The following is a 20,408-nucleotide window of genomic DNA, read 5'->3' as shown; positions in this document are numbered from 1 at the left end:
CCAGGGCTTGCTTGCTGTGAAGTGATTTCCTCTTGGAATTGGTTTTTCTGTTTGTGAAGCTGGGCGAGCAAGTATGTTTGGTTTTGTAGGGAAACAGGGAGAGACAGCAAAGACAAAGGCGAAGAAAGCGAAACCCAGCAATCCAGGGATGTGTTGGGGAGTTCTCATATTAATGGGACCCAGCCTAAAATCTCTGCCACTCAGAGCAGTGGTATCCAAATTCTAATGTGTGTGAGGGTACCACGCTGAGGTCATCTTTCTCCGTGTCGTCTCTTATCTATGTGAAATTTATAAAATGTGTGATGAAATGGGCCAGTGTTTCTCCTGTGTTCAGAGTATCTTATTTCATCCTTGCATGTGGTCCTTCTGCTGGCGTGGCCGCCCTGGCTTGGTTCTCACAAGCAAGTGACATTCCTGACCTGTTCCTTGAGCGTGGTGGACAAGGCACCTCGACTTTTTCTGCTTATAATTTAACGTTCATCATCAAGTCTTGAAGGAGTTTTCAGTTTAACCAGTGTGTCATTCATTTTTCTAGCCTTCACCAAAGCCTTCCTTTTCCTTCGGAACTGTGTGGCAGATTATCTCTGCAAATGCAAAACTGAAACAAGGGGCAGAGGATTCTGGAAGATGAATGATGGAGCTGGGGGAAGCTGACAAAGAATACCACTGCCAGACTGTCTGCCATGGCCTGAACCTTTCTAGTGACCAAGGAAAAGGGCCAGGCACATTTTGCCTACTGTATATTATATGAACTATTGTGTATGGGATGAATTGTATATTGTATGTAGATTGCATACACACTATTGCATAGATTGGGAAACGTGTCTTCCCCTTTTTCAGGCCCACATTATACTTTACATGTTAAACAGAGAACAGTGTGTCCACCCTGCAAGAGGCAGTGTGGGTCAGTGGATAGAGCAGGTATTCTTGGCAGCCTTTCTGAGACAGAGCCTGGACCCTTTCTCTCATTAGCAAGCTACTTCCTGTCAGCTATAAGAGGTGCATGGGGAACCAAACAGCATCCTTTTTTCCTCCCTTAAGCATTAATTCAGACATGAACTGAAAGAAAGGAGAGACACAACACAGTCCCCACAGTGAGAGCTTAGAATCCAGTGAAACTTACAAACAGAAAAGAAGAATGTGTAAGCCAATTCTTGACAGCATCTCCCATGCACTCACACGTCCTCTCCTGCTCTTTATTATATTTTCACTTAGAAGCGTGTGTGGGTGAGAGCAGGATTCCGGTAGTCTGCAAGTCCTGATCCTCTGGTACTTTTCAATCACCATTCATCTCGGTGGCTCCCAGCCCCCGAGCCCGTTTGCTGAAGTCTCTCTCAAACAGTGGTGCTGACAGTTAATTGAATTCCAAAGCCAGCATTCCTTCCTACCTGCGGCAACTCTTCACAGCTCAGAGCTCCAGAGTGCTCCAAGTCAGGAAGAGAGAGGGGTGCCTTTCTCATGTGATTGAAAGGTCGTGTTTATGGGTAAGATTCCATTTCTCTTTGACACTCAGGCTTAGATGCAAACTTGGTCCAGGAGAAAATGGACTAGACAGTAATTAGGGCTGAAGTTTGTTGTTAGCATCTTCCTACAAGGCAGAGGGCGATGGCAGACCAGCCTCTTTGCCCTCCTTGCCTAAACCGTATAATTGGCAAGCAGCTGGTCCCTCTTTTAATAATCCTTTATCTTCCCAGCAGTGACCAAGGGCAGTCGCTATTTACTAGCTGCCGGGCTGCTGTTTAGAAGGAGGGAAATTAATGCAGAGGACATCACTGAGGAAAGATTTACTTCTAGAGTCCCTTTGCAGTGTGTGTACATTTCAAGAGGAGGGTGATGATACCCAGTGGGGAAAACGACTGTTTCCACTGGGGGCATCACGTACTGGGTGGGTGGGTTGACTGGCCTGATGGGTGTCATGGATTAACGTGGAAACAGACAGTTATATATGCAGGGAGAAGGAGATGATTTGTTCATGTGACTTAGCAGACTGTCTTAGTGATCACGTGCACAAAAACCCTGGAGAAGGAAATGGCAGCCCTCTCCAGTACTCTTGCCTGGAAAATCCCATGGGTAGAGGAGTCTGGTGAGCTACAGTCCGTGGGGTCACAAAGAGTCAAATATGACCGAGCATGCACACAGGCACACAAAAGCAGACAAACTGTTTTGGGAGTTTCCAAATTAGGCCGTGGAGTCTGGAAAGCCAACCCCAACACCACCCTTACCTCTTCAGCAAGCTCTGTTTATGGTGATGGTTTCTCATGGTTGATCACTGCCTCTGTCTCTCTGGTGCTTAGTTGTTTGGGATTTACCTGAGGCAAAATGGCAACACAGGTGAACTCCTCTCATCCATCCCCTCTTGAATCCCTCTTTGTTCTCAGCCAGGACTGGGTCACAATACACAGCCTGCTGGGGCCTGCCTGTGCAGGAGGTTATGAACATCAGGCAGCAGAAGGAAGCTTTAGGCTGGGGTAGTGAGTGGGCAACCTAGACCTGCAAACCCCACATCCTTGCAGAAACTATTTTAGAGTCCCTCCAGTTTTTAGTGCAGAGAACTCACTTTCTGACTATGGCCCTAAGGATCAGAGAACCGTCTACACTGGCAGAAAGATTGGTGAGCTACATCTTCAACTGCCTCTTGTTACAAAAGAAACGTCTGACACTCTCAAGTTCACAACAGAAAGTCTGAATCAGATCCCTATCCTGACTTGTGCCAAGTCCCCTCTCAGACCACCCATATCGCAACAGTGTGTTAGGGGTGGGGAGGGAGGGAGTTTTAGGCCAACTGATTTGGTTTGAATACACTGATCTTCAAGACCCTTCTGTCCAAGAGAATCCTACCTCCTCATTTTCCAATAACTGGTTGTAGAAATTCATTCAAGAGATGCCGATTGGAGTCCTGGCTAATTTAACTAACTAAAGTTCTTTCGGAGTTCCTTTTCTCTTTTCATAGTTGATTCACAATGTTGTGTTAGTTTCCCATATACAGCAAAGTGATATATATATATATCTGGTTCCTTCTGCTATGGGTTCCAATCTTGGGCTCTGGCAAAGTGCCTTGAACCTTCGGAATCTGACAGTCTTTGCTTGGGCTTCCTTGGTGGCTCAGTGGTAAAGAATCCACCTGCCAATGCAGGAGACTCAGGTACAACCCCTGGGTCAGGAAGACCCCTGGAGAAGGAAATGGCTACGTACTCCAGTATTCTTGCCTGGGGAATTCCATGGACAGAGGACCCGATGGGCTGCAGTCCATGGGATCGCAAAAGAGTTGGACATGACTTAGCAACTAAACAACTACACACACACACACACACACACACACACACACACACACTCACACACACACACACATATTCCATGGACAAAGGAGCCTGGCAGGCTATAGTCTGTGGGGTTGCAAAGAGTCGGCCACGATTGAGTGACTGAGCATTTATATATATATATATATATATATATATATATATATATATATCCTTTTTCATATTCGTTTCCATTATGTGGAGACATTCTTAACTCTTTTGGGTCTTGATTTCTTCCCCTGAAAAATCTAGAACAGTGATAACAATAATAATAGTAATTAACACCTCACTTGATGAGTCATCAGGATTACCGTGAGGGTTTAATGAATAATGAATATGAAATCATGGACAAAGGAGCCTGGCAGGCTATAGTCTGTGGGGTTGCAAAGAGTCGGCCACGATTGAGTGACTGAGCATTTATATATATATATATATATATATATATGTATCCTTTTTCATATTCGTTTCCATTATGTGGAGACATTCTTAACTCTTTTGGGTCTTGATTTCTTCCCCTGAAAAATCTAGAACAGTGATAACAATAATAATAGTAATTAACACCTCACTTGATGAGTCATCAGGATTACCATGAGGGTCTAATGAATAATGAATATGAAATCATTGGAAAAATATGATGTTCTCAAAGTGACATGTAGTGTTTGTTATTGATCATAATAATTTCACTGCATTCTCATCCCTTAAAAACAGCCAACAAAACTCTATATCTCTTTTGTTGTTATTTAGTTTCTAAGTCATGTCCAACTCTTGCAATCCCATGGACTGTAGCCCAACAGGTTCCCCTGTCCATGGAATTCCCCAGGCAAGAATACTGCAGTTGGGTAGCCATTTCCTTCTATAGGGGATCTTCCTGACTCAGGGATCAAACCCACGTCTCCTGTGTCTTTTGCTTGGCAGGCAGGGTCTTTACCACTGAGATACCAGCGAAGTCCGTCTAATTCTGTTTCACCAAAAACACCGTTACCCTTTGGGCTGTTTGCTCCTCCCAGACATTGACCACCTGCTTCTGGGGTGGATTGTGACCCTGATATTCACCTTTCTTGTGAACTAGTCAATTTCTTGTCCCCCTTTTGTTTCTGTTGTTCCGCTGTGACATTAATGTAATCATATAGAGGTGGTGGTAGTCTTGCCATGCAGAGTATAGATGCTGAATTGTTGTAAGAGCATCCCCATCATCACAAAAGTGTTTGATGGGCACGTGCTGTATGTTTGAACTTGCTCATGGATTTCCAAGCTCGACATTCAAGACTCTCTGTGGTCCCACCCTATTCCACCTTCCCAGCCCCTAGACACGTTCCTTCTGTCACTTTCCTCCTCTCCCCCTGGCTTTCCAGCTCTGCTTCTGTTGGACCCTCTACTTCTGGTCTATCGTGGCTTCCCCATGTTCAATCTTCTGGGGCCTGGGCATCTCCTCCTCTTCCTTGAGGGTTGCCCTGAGCTTCTCAGCAAAAGGCAGTGCTTTGCTCTCAGAGTTTCCACAACTCTGCTGAACATCTTTCATATCACCTTTCACATTCTGCCCAGTGTCTTAGATCTTCATCAGCATGTCTTCTGCTTTCTCTGAAATAAATATTAATACTTGCTGAATGAAGGGATTAATGCGTTGCTTTGGAATAACTGATTTCTATTTGTAGCTGCCTCCATAATTAGGTTACAAGGTCTTAACAAGCAGGGACCACATCTTATCCATAAATATAATTCAATTAACCAACATGTTGAGGGAGCCAGTCTGACTTGGCCCCAGATGAGGTGCTTTTAGAGTAGGGACAGAGTATATGAAACACATGTCTGCCCTTAAACTCACAATCTAGTTGGAAAGACAAGACCAAAAAATGCACAGAACAAGCAAGCCAAATGTTCACCAATAAGGGAAGGGATAAAAAAGAGAAATTATTGTATCTATGTGTCATAGAAATTAATCAACTACTGGTACACTCAGTATTGCTGCTGCTGCTGCTAAGTCGCTTCAGTCGTGTCCGACTCTGTGCGACCCCATAGACGGCAGCCCACCAGGCTCCCCCGCCCTGGGATTCTCCAGGCAAGAACATTGGAGTGGGTTGCCATTTCCTTCTCCAATGCATGAAAGTGAAAAGTGAAAGTGAAGTTGCTCAGTTGTTTCCGACTCTTAGTGACCCCATGGACTGCAGCCTACCAGGTTCCTCCGTCCATGGGATTTTCCAGGCAAGAGTCCTGGAGTGGGGTGCCGTTGCCTTCTCTGACACTCAGTATTAATGAATATCAAAAAAGTTATGTTGAGCAAAAGAAGCCCCAAAAATGATATACCAGTTGATTCTGTTCAAAACAGATTCAAAAAAGGAGGAAAAACTAAGTTATGACATTAGAAATCAGATCAGTGGTTGGTGGGGCTGTCTGAGAGGGTGATGGGTGGTGGTGAAGGAAGAGGGGGACACATGAGAACTCTGTAGCAGTGGGACCTTTTTTCTTGTTGGGGTGATGGTGACATGTATACATCATCATCAAACTGCATACACTTCAGTTCTATGCACCTCATTATATGTAAATTATATAATCAAGTCAACTTTAAACAGTATTTTTTGAATCGTTCTTTTTTTTAATTTTTATTTTTATTGACGTCTAGTGGATTTACAATGTTTTGTTAGCTTCTGCTGCACAACAAAGTGGTTCAGTTAAACATGTATTCTTTTCCACTGTCATTTACCATGGAATATTGAAAACAGTTCCCTCTACTATTCAGCAGGACCTTGTCATTTTATATACAGTATTTTGTATCTTCTAATCCCTCCCCCAAATTTTCTCTTTGGTAACTGTCAGCTTCTTTTCTATGTCTGTGAGTCTGTTTCTGCTTTGATAATAAGTTCATTTGTATCATATTTTAGACTCCACATATAAGTGACATCATATAATATTTGTCTTTCTCTGTCGGACTTACTTTACTCAGTATGATAATCTCTAGGTCCATCCATGTTTCTTCAAAAGGCATTATTTCATTCTTTTTATGGCTGAGTAGTATTCCATTGTATACACCACTAAATAGTACTTTAAAATGTAAAAAGTCTGTTCAAGACAACAATAGAAGAGATATAGCAAGTCAGGATTAAGAATAAAGCTTAATTCTATGACTTCCCTGATGGCTCAGATGGTAAAGCGTCTGCCTACAACGCGGGAGACGGGCTCCAATACCTGGGTCGGGAAGATCTCCTGGAGAAGGAAATGGCAACCCACTCCAGTATTCTTGCCTGGGGAATCCCATGGATGAAGGAGCCTGGTAGGCTATAGTCAGTCCATGGGGTTGCAAAGAGTCAGACATGACTGAGCAGCTTCACTATACAGACAGCAATTGATTGGAAGGGGGGGATGGGGGTGCGCTCTCCGTGGTCTTTTTTGTTTTTTTTTGGCCATGCCTTGAATCATGTGGGATCTTATTAATAGTTCCCTGACTAGGGATTAAACTACATCCCCTGCACTGGAAGCATGGGGTCTTAACCACTGGACTATCAGAGACATCCCTTGGTGGTCTTTAAAGCGGGGATTCATGCAGCACATTGAGGAGGATAAAGGGGAGGAAGAGTGTGTGCCAGGTGGGAGCATCTTATGCTCCTTCTGTGTTGACCTCATAGACCTAGAACCCCAGAAAGCACTTAACAAGTCATTTTTTGCTAAAGAGATGAGCTCAGAAGAATGAGTTCTTTCACCCTCTGTCCTGAAATGTGGGCACACATCAGGCCAGGGTCACGCCCACACGGGTTTGTGGGCACTTCATGTGCCCAAGCTGTTTGCCCAAGCTGTTCTGTCCGCCTGGTACCCCTCCCTCCCCTTTCTTCTCCAGGGAAATCCTATTCCCTTCCCAAGACTCAGCTCGCCTTGCTGAGAGGCTCCAGGTGGGCTCTCTCTCTGGGCCAGGCTCCCATGGAAATTCAGTTCTTTGGTTCTCCTGATCCTCTTCCTTGTACCCTGGCGATCAGTCTCCGATGGGTCTGTGACTAACTCCTAACTAGGAACTTGCCTAGTTCGGAAAAAAACTTGCCTTTTTTTTTTTTTTCTAATGTGTGCAAGAGGCAGCGCCGTGCATTCAGGGCTGACTAAGGGTTTCACTGTCACTCCCACTCCTGCTCCTTGGTGGGGTACTCAGCCTCCCCCCCGCCACCACATCCACCTTTGCAGGCTGGCTGTGTCCTGTACATTCCTGGCCCACAGGGAGCCCCATAACCTGCAGGAGTGCTTTTCTCAAAGTTTCCTTGAGTGCCCAGCATCGAGTGCCCAGCATTACGAACCCAGTGGGCTGTGAGCCACTTGATGGCCTGCGTGTCTGCAAATAGTAAACTGCACCCAGTGAATTTCCACGTGGTAAATTCTCCTGTCAGTCAGCACCACTGCCTGGGGGCAGGAGACCAGAAAAGGGGGCATCGCTCACAGAATCATAGGATAGCTAATGGTACATGTGTCTAAAATGATCATCTCGTCCGACAGATGGAGAGCCTGAAGTTTAAAAGTGAAATGATCGTCTCACTATGAGGACCTTCAAAAGCCAACAGAGAAGCCAAAGAAACCCTTTCTGTCCTTCTCAAAACCCACAGGGTGGCGAGGGAAAAAAAAAAAAATCAATCAAAGTCACCTGGAACAGAACCCATCAGTAAGGAAAGACATGCTATTTTCAAGTTTCTAAAAGGATATTAGTAACAGTCAGGGGGGAAAGAAACCCACGTGAAAACTAGCCTTGATAAAGGCCTTTTGGAAGCAGATAAAGGTGTGTTTTGCTGCCTTGAGGTCTTGCGTCTTTCACTCTGCTTTGTCCAGCTGGGTTTGGAGATTGAGGTCTGCGAGTGTGATTGTATATTTGTTCCAAGTGATATTGGAGTTGTTTGCTTTGAACAATGTGACTTTGTTCCTTTGTTGGATGTGGCCAGCAGCAGAGCCGTTGCTTAGGAAAGGAAAACACACACACATACACACATCAGGAACTTGCTCAAAGTAAAAGGGGTTTTGTGGGTTATATGTTGGCACAAGGGCCGAGGCAGCTGAGCATGGCTATGGAGGCAGAGATTTGGCTGTCCCAGGAGCGGGGAGGGACAGCCTCAAAAGATTTCCTTTCCAGGGCCTCCCTGAGGCAGAGGCATTGGCCCTGGGTTCTTTCCAGAAATTGCTCAGAGCAGTTTATCAGAAGCCAGGAAATAGTCTCATTTTATTGAAAGATCATTAGCAATTTGCTTCCCTCAGAAGATGGGACCTATTAGCTGTCTTCTGCAGGGCCAGGAGGCTGGAAGCCCAGAGTCCTGGCTGGTGTGAGCCACAGCTCTCTAAGTACATCCACTGTGTGCCATATTGTGTACCAAACAACGCTAAACACTGTCTGTGCAACCCTGTGTTAAAGCATCCAACCTCACAGGACAGGCTCAGGGCTGCACAGGAGTCAGCCCACAAGGCCCACTGTATGCGTCCCTTCCCAACGTTCAGCAACATGGTGGCACTAACCTGAAGTTTGCTGTGACAGAGCGGTGCAGCCACTCTGGAGAACAGTGTGGAGGTTCTTTAAAAAAACTCAAAATAGAGCTACCATATGATCCCACAATCCCCACTCCTGGGCATGTATCTGGAGAAAACCATAATAAAAACTCTCCAGAAAGCAGGAATAGAAGGAACATACCTAAACATAGTAAAAGCTATATATGACAAACCCACAGCAAACATTATCCTCAATGGTGAAAAAAATTGAAAGCATTTCCCCTAAAGTCAGGAACAAGACAAGGGTGCCCACTTTCACCGCTACTATTCAACATAGTTCTGGAAGTTTTGGCCACAGCAATCAGAGCAGAAAAAGAAATAAAAGGAATCCAAATTGGAAAAGAAGAAGTAAAACTCTCACTGTTTGCAGATGACATGATCCTCTACATAGAAAACCCTAAAGACTCCACCAGAAAATTACTAGAGCTAATCAATGAATATAGTAAAGTTGCAGGATATAAAATCAACACTCAGAAATCCCTTGCATTCCTATACACTAATAATGAGAAAGTAGAAAAAGAAATTAAGGAAACAATTCCATTCACCATTGCAATGAAAAGAATAAAATACTTAGGAATATATCTACCTAAAGAAACTAAAGCCTATATATAGAAAACTATAAAACACTGATGAAAGAAATCAAAGAGGACACTAATAGATGGAGAAATATACCATGTTCATGGATCGGAAGAATCAATATAGTGAAAATGAGTATACTACCCAAAGCAATTTACAAATTCAATGCAATCCCTATCAAGCTACCAGCGATATTTTTCACAGAACTAGAACAAATAGTTCAAGATTTGTATGGAAATACAAAAAACCTCGAATAGCTAAAGCAATCTTGAGAAAGAAGAATGGAACTGGAGGAATCAACTTGCCTGACTTCAGGCTCTACTACAAAGCCACAGTCATCAAGACAGTATGGGACTGGCACAAAGACAGAAATATAGATCAATGGAACAAAATAGAAAGCCCAGAGATAAATCCACACACATATGGACACCTTATCTTTGACAAAGGAGGCAAGAATATACAATGGAGTAAAGACAATCTCTTTAACAAGTGGTGCTGGGAAAACTGGTCAACCACTTGTAAAAGAATGAAACTAGATCACTTTCTAACACCATACACAAAAACAAACTCAAAATGGATTAAAGATCTAAACGTAAGACCAGAAACTATAAAACTCCTGGAGGAGAACATAGGCAAAACACTCTCTGACATAAATCACAGCAGGGTCCTCTATGATCCACCTCCCAGAATTCTGGAAATAAAAGCAAAAATAAACAAATGGGATCTAATTAAAATTAAAAGCCTCTGCACAACAAAGGAAAATATAAGCAAGGTGAAAAGACAGCCTTCCGAATGGGAGAAAATAATAGCAAATGAAGCAACTGACAAACAACTAATCTCAAAAATATACAAGCAACTTATGCAGCTCAATTCCAGAAAAATAAACGACCCAATCAAAAAATGGGCCAAAGAACTAAATAGACATTTCTCCAAAGAAGACATACGGATGGCTAACAAACACATGAAAAGATGCTCAACATCACTCATTATTAGAGAAATGCAAATCAAAACCACAATGAGGTACCACTTCACACCAGTCAGAATGTCGGCGATCCAAAAATCTGCAAGCAATAAATGCTGGGGAGGGTGTGGAGAAAAGGGAACCCTCCTACACTGTTGGTGGGAATGCAAACTAGTACAGCCACTTTGGAGAACAGTGTGGAGATTCCTTAAAAAATTGCAAATAGAACTGCCTTATGACCCAGCAATCCCACTGCTGGGCATACACACCGAGGAAACCAGAATTGAAAGAGACACGTGTACCCCAATGTTCATCGCAGCACTGTTTATAATAGCCAGGACATGGAAGCAACCTAGATGTCCATCAGCAGATGAATGGATAAGAAAGCTGTGGTACATATACACAATGGAGTATTACTCAGCCGTTAAAAAGAATACATTTGAATCAGTTCTGATGAGATGGATGAAACTGGAGCCGATTATACAGAGTGAAGTAAGCCAGAAAGAAAAACACCAATACAGTATACTAACACATATATATGGAATTTAGAAAGATGGCAATGACGACCCTGTATGCAAGACAGCAAAAAAGACACAGATGTGTATAACGGACTTTTGGACTCAGAGAGAGAGGGAGAGGGTGGGATGATTTGGGAGAAGGGCATTGAAACATGTATACTATCATGTAAGAAACGAATCGCCAGTCTCTGTCCAATGCAGGATACAGCATGCTTGGGGCTGGTGCACAGTGATGACCCAGAGAGATGCTATGGGAAGGGAGGTGGGAGGGGGGAAAAAAAAAGATGCATGCTCTCCAGTGTTCATACCAGCACTATTTACAATAGCCAGGACTTGGAATCAACCTAAGTGTCCTTAGACAGACACAGGGATGGAAACAAAAAAGATGTACAGGGATTCTTGAGCTTTGCTGATCAGGTGAGAAGGAGGAGCCACCAGCCCTCGTCTGCATCTCCAGCATCTCCCTCCTCTATCTTGGTCATCACTCTCGGATGGACAGTGGCTGCCAAGGCTGGCTGGTTAACTTTCTATTACTTTTCTGCCAAGGAGGCCCCAGGTCTCAGGGGCCACCTCGGATATCCACAGCTCAAGTGTGTGATATTTGCTTTCCACTCCAAAGTGGGCTCTAGAAAACCCAGATTTGGGTCACAGAAAGAAATCATCACATTTCCAAAGAAGCCTGTGACCAATACTAAACGCCATTGACAGCAGTTGTGTCTGTTTTTAATTTGTGGACGAAGACTTACAGGTGCAGAAATAAATCCTTTTTTGCAACCCAGAATTCATTGTTCAGTATGAGTTTTGATACACATAAAAAGGAACAATTTGCCTAAAACAGATTCAATAGAGAGGGTGTATTGATAAACATAAAGATTGTTTCCAGGACTATAGAGCTGATCGTTTCCTCCATATCTTAAGCATTTAAATTATAAGCTATATTGTTTTAGGCATCCCCAAGTGGCTCAGCGGTAAAGAATTCACTTGTAATGCAGGAGAAGCGATCAGGAGATGTGGATTTGACCACTGGGTCAGGAAGATCCCCTGGAGAGGGAAATGGCAACCCACTCCAATATTCTTGCCACCCGCATTATTCTTGCCTGGAAAATCCCACAGACAGAGGAATCTGGGGGCTACAATCCATGGGGTCACAAAAGAGTCAGACATGACCTGGGGACTAAACAACAACAACATATTGTTTTAGAACTCTAATTTTAATGTTGACACAAAACAAAGATGGCTTCTGTTTTTTTAGGTTTTTATCTTAAGAACACAGTGTCTGGATTTTAAAAAGGTATTGGCAGGATTTCCCTGGTGATCTAGTGATTAAGAGGTTACCTTGCAATGCAAGGGACGTAGGTTCAATCCCTGGTCAGGGAGCTAAGATCCCACATGCCTCTGAGCAACTAAGCCTGTACACCACAACCAGAGAGTCCACGTGCCACAACGAAAGATCCCACATGCCACAACTAAGACCCCGTGTGGCCAGATAAAAAATAAATAAATAAAGGTATGGTATACCCCAGTGAACTGTACTGTTCTAGGGTGATTTGAACATGTGAGCATGATTTGAACTTCATACCTTTTTGGAAGGTGTCAAATTCAAAACTAGGCAGATCCATCTCCTGACACAAAACATGGTCCTAAAGTAAATTGCTTGAGGAAATCGGATCCCAGAGATTATGGGTGGAAATTTTAAAGTGTGTCCATATTCCACTGGAGATCAGAGAAGTCTGGACTGGCTGACGTGACAGCTGTAGGCTGAAGAACACATCTCTTTGAAACAGCCATCTCATCTTGAAGATTAGGACTTTGGAGGAACTAAGGTGATTGACGTGGAAAGAATCAGAACATGTGAAATTCTTAAAAACGTATGGACTGAAATAAATTGCCTATGTTACACGTAAGACAAAAAAACCTTTTCACTCTGTGCAGAAGAAAAAAAGAAAAAAGCACCATTGAAACACTGTTGAACACCATTTAGCCCTTACTTGTGTAAATCAGAACAGTCACAGGCACCATTGTTAATGGCCTCTGTGTTGTGCATCAATAAACTTTACAAGATAATGGAGGAGTTGTGGTGTTGGAGTTTCCCCCCTCTCTTCTTCTCTTTCTAAATCTTTCCTGGCTTTTTTGGCATTGCTGCCTGGCACACTAGTAAATGATGTATGAGATGAAGTATGGCTTTCTTCCAGCCAAGCAATGGCTTTGCCACCATTGCTTCAGTATTTATTATTTGGAGTTATGTTTGGGCTGGTCAGAAAAGTCCATCAATGTTTGCTGTTGTTGTCTGAAGAACAAGAAGCAAGGGGAGGAAGAAGAAGAAAAGGAAGAAAGGTTTGTACAATAAGAAAAATAGACTTGGTCTGGTCTGTAATATCAAAGTATCAGTTGGACTGACTTCTCCCTAATATTTTAGGATTCTTTTAAGGAGAGAAAGGGTCTTCATCACCATTCTGTACCCTTTCCTGTGGGGTTCACCTCTTCCATCTTGGCCATGGTGGGCTCATCAGATGGTTTATTGCCTTTAGGGGAAACATATGTGGGCTTGGTTGTGTTCATTGCTTAGCAAAATATCACAAAAATGTGTGACTATCCGTCAACCTGTACAAACTGCATTTTTCCATAGACTTTTCTCATCAGTGATTTGCCCAAGTGATTCCTGCTGCCTTTAAATTGTTCCCATCTTCTTGTGCTTTTTGTTCATGACCACATAAGTAGCTTCTTATTAAGAGCTGACTCATTGGAAAAGATTGAAGACAAAAGGAGAAGGGGCGGCAGAGGATGAGATGGTTAGATAGCATCACTGACCCATGGACATGAGTTTAAGCAAACTCCAGGAGATAGTGAAGGACAAGGAAGCCTGGTGTCCATGGGGTTGCAAAGAGTCAGACACGACTTAGCAACTGAACAACAAATTCTCTAATTATCTACATATTAAAGTGGCCCATTTTTATTTCGGCATAGAATGCTATCACTTGTTCCCAACCTGTTTCTAGAAAGATGCTTGGCTCTACATCTGAGTTCAAACTCCAGCTTTGTTTCTTACTAGTTCTGTAACCTGAAAAACTGGACTTCATTTCTCTGTGCCTGAATTTCCCCTATGTGGGAGCATACAATGTGTTTTCAAAAGGTTGTTATTATTTATATTGTTTCAAATATAGGCACCATCTTTCTCAACACCCCATGCAGACTGTGGGCTTCATGGTGTTAAGAATCATGTTGCAGTTGTAGCATCAAGCACAGTGTTGGATGTTTGTTGATTGACAAGCTGTTTCTCCAGCTTTGAAACAGTGAAAATTTTTCCCAAATTCTTTTTTTTTTTTTCTGTTGTTTTGGGTTTTAGCCAGCGCATTCTTATAAGGCAAACAAGGACTTGAGTTACTAGAAGCAACACAAAATATGCTCCCAAGTTCAATAAGCAAAAGCAATAGATCTAAATGACAAGCTCCATGTATCCAAAGAACCACACATTCATCTTTCTGTGGGATCAATTCAGGGCAGATGCAATATCACTTTTCTTGTAAAACAAGTAGTGATTTTATGTTCCCAGTAATTCTATTTCTACATCTTGAATCAACATGAGTTTTACCTGAGTTTACTAATAATAGCTACATTTATTGAGTGCCTACTAAGTAGGGATGTATTGATAAATAGGCTTTGCTGCTGCTGCTGCTGCTGCTGCTGCTAAGTCGCTTCAGTCGTGTCCAACTCTGTGCGACCCCATAGACGGCAGCCCACCAGGCTCCGCTGTCCCTGGGGTTCTCCAGGCAAGAACACTGGAGTGGGTTGCCATTTCCTTCTCCAATGCATGAAAGTGAAAAGTGAAAGTGAAGTCGTTCAGTCGTGTCTGATTAGTAGCGACCCCATGGACTGCAGTCTACCAAGCTCCTCCATCCATGAGATTTTCTAGGCAAGAATACTGGAGTGGCTTGCCATTGCCTTCTCCAAAATAGGCTTCAGTGGGGGAAAAAGCCCTTCTTTGTAGAATCTGTTGATTTCCATGAGGGAAATACTATAGTGGTCAGTTTCAACCTTCTGATAATGACATCACTGAACACATGATCAGTCCAATAGGAGCTGCCCACCCACCTCCCCTACTATGGCTGGAGCTATACAAGTACAGGATTAGCAATAATTTTCACAAAACCCTACAAGAAAGATATTGTTCCCATGCTGTCAGTGAGGAAACAGGCTTGGAAAACACTTTGCCCCAAATCACATACATAGCTAATCAGAGGTGACTTAGGGTTTAAACGAAGGTCTACATAACTCCCAAACTCAGTCCTCCCAGAACTTCACATCTCCTTGACATAACACTGTGAACAAATGGGCGAATGCAGCGGCCCACTAGTCACAAATCCTGGAGACTGGACGAGCAGGATTGTGTCCAGTGAAAGATTCAAGACTACCCAAGAACTCCTGACACAACCTTGAGAGACACGCACTTTCTCACAGCCGAGAAGGTGGCACTCATTTGATGAGCCAGGAAGTTGTCACCTTGTTTAGTTCTGGCTCATTCCCATGTGATGTAATTAACCCAGATGTGTGGTACCTATCCAGGGTTGTGTCGGTGTGTCCGGAGGGGAGAGTGTGGAAGGAGGTTCTCACAAAAGGGGTCAAAAGGGACACCATCATGCCTACTCCTCCAACAGGTGCTGGTCAACAAAGTATGCTGGTTTTCAATGATCCTGTGATGCGACCGGAAAGGGAATTCTCAGCATATCCCAAAAGGGGTTTCAAATGAGTTCCGCAGGTTCAGTTTCTTTCTTCTGGTAACTCTGGGTCTGCCAAGGCCTTCTTGTCTTTATAACTTGGAACAATACTGTTCATCTCTTTAATACCCTGGGGAATTGATGAATTCAAGGTTGTAAAGGCTGTAAAACCCGCAGATGACAGCAAGCACACAAATACATAATGCTTTTCTTCTCCTCCTGTGACTTGGTTCTCCGGAGGTCACATCTTGCTATCAAAAGACCTAGACGTAACCAAAGCAAACAAAATAATTGCTTTCCATACTTATTTCTGTTGTAAAAGGGTCCCGTGTTATGAAACAATGATAATGACAAAAATAAGAATACTTTGTGTCTGGGTAACACCTTTCTTCTGAGGAGCTCAAAGCACTTTACAGACACAGGAAAAAAGTGTCAACAGACAATTTATACAGAAAAAAAATCGACTCATGTTGTAAGAAGTTACTCTGTGGGGGATAATGGTTCTGTTATTTTCACAAATTGACTGACAAACACAATATCTATTTCTGGTCTAAGCCAGGAATAAAAGTGCCACGTAGGAGGAAGGCAAGAGGACTCAAAGTGAGCAAGGAGATCGAGAGGGCTACTCTTCTGGTTATTTACCTGAAGGCAGTCTAGACGCAGTCTGGGACAATTCTGACCCCGAGTAACCCCGTAACTAAAGGCTGCTCATTGGCCTGGATGATAGTATGAAGGGATGGCTACCTGCTTTCTAGACCTTCCATGGGGCTCCTCTCTGGCATCCAGACGCAGCTTGTTGAATCATCTCAGCAGATGTTGGAGGGTAAAGCTGGGAACCCATCTCCAGAGCACCTCTCCCAAATGAACTATAGGGCTTACTCTGCTTATTAAATACTCACACCACCTTCCAATTTCCCGTGCCTTCTGAGTTAACCTCCCAATTCTCACCCAAAATCCACGAGCCACAGACAACTAGCTACAGACCTCAGAGGGGACTCTGAAGTATCAGAAAGAGAAACTAAGTAAACAATCTCATTTACAATTGTGTCAAAAAGAACAAATATCTAAGAACGTATTTAACCAAGGAGATGAAAGACCTGAACTTTGATGTTGATGAAAAAAATCAAAGACAACACAAACAAGGGAGAAGATACCCCATATTAACAGATTCAGTTCAGTTCAATCACTCAGTCATGTCCCACTCTTTGCAACCCCATGGTCTACACCACGCCAGGCTTCCCTGTCTATCATCAACTCCCAGAGCTTGCTCAAATTCATGTCCACTGAGTTGGTGATGCCATCCAACCATCACATCCTCTGTTGTTCCCTTCTCCTACTGCCTTTAATCTTTCCCAGCATCAGGGTCTTTTCCAATGAGTCAGTTCTTCACATTAGGTGGCCAAAGTATTGGAGCTTCAGCTTCAGCCTCCATCCTTCCAATGAATAATCAGGACTGATTTCCTTTAGAATTGACTGGTTTAATCTTCTTGCAGTCCAAGGGACTCTCAAGAGTCTTCTCCAATGCCACAGTTCAAAAGCATCAGTTCTTCAGTGCTCAGCTTTCATTATGGTCCAACTCTCACATCCATACGTGACTACTGGAAAAGCCATAGCTTTGACTAGATGGACCTTTGTTGGCAAAGTAATGTCTCTGCTTTTTAATATGCTGTCTAGGTTGGTCAGAGCTTTTCTTCCAAGGAGCAAGTGTCTTTCTTTTAATTTCATGGCTGAAGTCACCATCTGCAGTGATTTTGGAGGACAAGAAAATAAAGTCTGTCAGTGTTTCCACTGATTCCCCATCTATTCGTCATGAAGTGATGGGGCCCGATGCCATGATCTTAGCTTTTGGAATGTTGGGTTTTAAGCCAGCTTTTTCACTCTCCTCTTTCACTTTCATCAAGAGGCTCTTTAGTTCCTCTTCACTTTCTGCCATAAGGGTGGTATCATCTGCATATCTGAGGTTGTTGATATCTCTCCCATCAATCTTGATTCCAGCTTGTGCTTCATCCAGCCTGGCATTTCACATGATGTACTCTGCATGTAAGTTAAATAAGGAGGATGACAATATACAGCCTTGACATACTCCTTTCCCTATTTGGAACCAGTCTGTTGTCCTGTGTCTGGCTCTAACTGTTGCTTCTTGACCTGCATACAGATTTCTCAAGAGGCAGGTCAGGTGGTCTGGTATTTCCATCTCTTTAAGAATTGTCCACAGTTTGTTGTGATCCATATAGTCAAAGGCTTTGGCATAGTCAATAAAGCAGAAGTAGATGTTTTTTTGGAACTCGCTTGCTTTTTTGATGATCCAATGGGTGTTAAAAAAATTGATCTCTGGTTCCTCTGCTTTAGCGAAATCCAGCTTGAATATCTGGAAGTTCTCGGTTCACGTACTGTTGAAGCCTGGCTTGTAGAGTTTTGAGCATTACTTTGCTAGTGTGTGAGATGAGTGCAATTGTGTGGTAGTTTGAGCATTCTTTGGCATTGCCTTCCTTTGGGATTGGAATGAAAACTGACACTTTTTCCAGTCCTGTGACCCCTGCTGAGTTTTCCAAATATGCTGACATATTGAGTGCAGCACTCTAACAGAATCATCTTTTGGGATTTGAAATAACTCAACTGGAAGAATGAATATTGCTAAAATGACCATACTCTACAGATCCAGTGTAATCTCTAGTAAAGTAAGCACTGGCATTTTTCACAGAATGAGAACAAATAATCCTAAAATTTGTATGGAACCACAGAAGATACTAATAGCCAAAACAATCTTGAGAGAGGAGAACAAAGCTGGAGGAATCACACTTCCAGATTTCAAAGTATAGCACAAAGCTATAGGTACCAAAACAGTATGTTACTGGCCCAAAAAAGCAGACACATAGGTCAATGGGACAAAATAGAAAGCCCAGAAATAAACTCACACTTATATGGTCAATTAACCTACAACAAAGGAGGCAAAAATATACAGTGGGGAAAAGATAGTCTCTTCAATAAATGGTAAGAAAAATAGACACTAAATGTGAAATAATAAATCTAGACCACTTTCTTACACCATAAATAAAATAAACCCTACGTGGATAAGACTTGTAAAACTTGAAACCGTAAAACTCCTAGAACAAAACGTAAACAGCACACTCTTCAGCATCAGTCTTTATTGGATCTGTCTCTTCAGGCAAGGGCAGAAGAAGCAAAACCAAACAGATGGGACTACATCAAAATAAAAGGCATTTGCACGGTGAAAGAAACCAACAATAAATTGAGAAAGCAAACTACAGAATGGGAGAAGATATTTGCAAATGATATGTCTGCTGGCAATATTCAAAATAGAGAAAGAATTGCTTCAACTAAATATAAAACATCTGATTAGAAAAGTGGGCAGAGGACCTGAGCAGACATTTGTCTAAAGGAGACATACAGATGGCTAACAAGAGCATGGAAAGATGCTCAACATCACTAATCATCAGGAAAATGCAAAATCAAAACCATGATGAGATATTGCCTCACATTTGACAGAACGGTTATTTCAAAATGACAAGAAAAAAAGTATGGGTGAGGATGTGTGGAAAAGTGTGCACTGTTGTGCACTGGTACACACAGTGTACACTGCTGATGGGAAAGTAAATGGTGCAGCCACTATGGAAAACAGTATGGAGGATCCTCAAAAAACTAAAAACAGAACTATCATACAATCCAGAATTCGACTTGTAGGTATTTATCCAAAGAAAATGAAAACACTAATGGAAAAAGACTTATGCATCCCAGTGTTCATAGCAGCATTATCTACAATAGCCAAGATACAAAAGCAACCTAAGCGTCCATCCGCAAATGAACGAATGAATGAACAGGGGAAGGGAGTGAGGTGATGGGCAAAATAGGTGAAGGGGGTTAAGCAGTACAGATTCCAGTTATAAAATAAATAAATCCCAGGAATGTAATGTATAGCATTAGGAACATAGTCAATAGTCCTATAATAAACTTGTATGGTAACACATGGTAACTAGACTTACAGCAGCAATCATTTCATAATATATATAAAATATCAAATCGGTATGTTGTCCACCAGTATGATGTAATATAATAATGTAAGTCAATTGTGCTTCAAAAATAATTGGAAGGTATCATATTTTACAAAAATAGTGCTGCCATGTGAAATAAGTCTTTTTCACTATCAACAAAAATGAAGGCAGTGGACCCTATAAAATGCATGCAGCCTACTCAGAAACACTACCCTGGTGGTCCAGTGGCTAAGACTGGCTAAGTGGCTCCCAATGCAGGGGGCGTGGGTTCAATTCCTGGTCAGGGGACAAGATCCCCATGCCACAGCGAAAGATCCAGCACATTGCAACAAAATCCACACACAACTAAAACTTGGCACAGCCAAATAAATAAACAAAATAAAAATAAATAGTTAAAGAAAAAAACAAAAAGTTGCTGGTTCTAGGTTAAGAATCCTTGTTCTGGGAAGGAGGAGCCTATTGGGGCAGGAACATCAGGTCATGCATTTTTGGCCTGGAAAGTTTGTCTTCCTGCCAAGAGAGGAGTGAAGGGCAGAATTAAGTAAGGAAAGCTAAGTGAAGTGAAGTCACTCAGTCGTGTCCGACTCTTCGCGACCCCATGGATGGTAGCATACCATGCTCCTCTGTCCATGGGATTTTCCAGGCAAGAGTACTGGAGTGGGTTGCCATTTCCTTCTCCAGGGGATCTTCCTGATGCAAGGATCAAACCTGGGTCTCCTGCATTGTAGGCAGACGCTTTACCGTCTGAGCCACCAGGGAAGGAAAGCTAAGGGCACCTAGAGAAGCCAAGCAAGGTACTTAGCTGAAATTCCGTTCTCTGTAGAGGTGAAATAAAA

The 20,408-nt window shown here is 42.7% G+C and overlaps 1 non-coding gene across 1 annotated transcript; it reads left to right on the top strand.

Annotated features, from left to right (window-relative positions):
- Positions 1-11,556: 11,556 nt before the first annotated feature.
- LOC138088095 (small nucleolar RNA SNORA40) lies at positions 11,557-11,675 on the top strand. Its single transcript, XR_011145681.1, has one exon. It is a non-coding gene; the product is annotated as a small nucleolar RNA SNORA40 (small nucleolar RNA).
- The last annotated feature ends 8,733 nt before the right edge of the window (positions 11,676-20,408 follow it).

This window comes from Capricornis sumatraensis, chromosome 10, assembly GCF_032405125.1.
Source record: "Capricornis sumatraensis isolate serow.1 chromosome 10, serow.2, whole genome shotgun sequence".
NCBI classification, from domain to species: Eukaryota; Metazoa; Chordata; class Mammalia; order Artiodactyla; family Bovidae; genus Capricornis; species Capricornis sumatraensis.
Note: the sequence above shows the minus strand (reverse complement) of the source record. Positions and strands in the feature narration are given on the sequence as shown.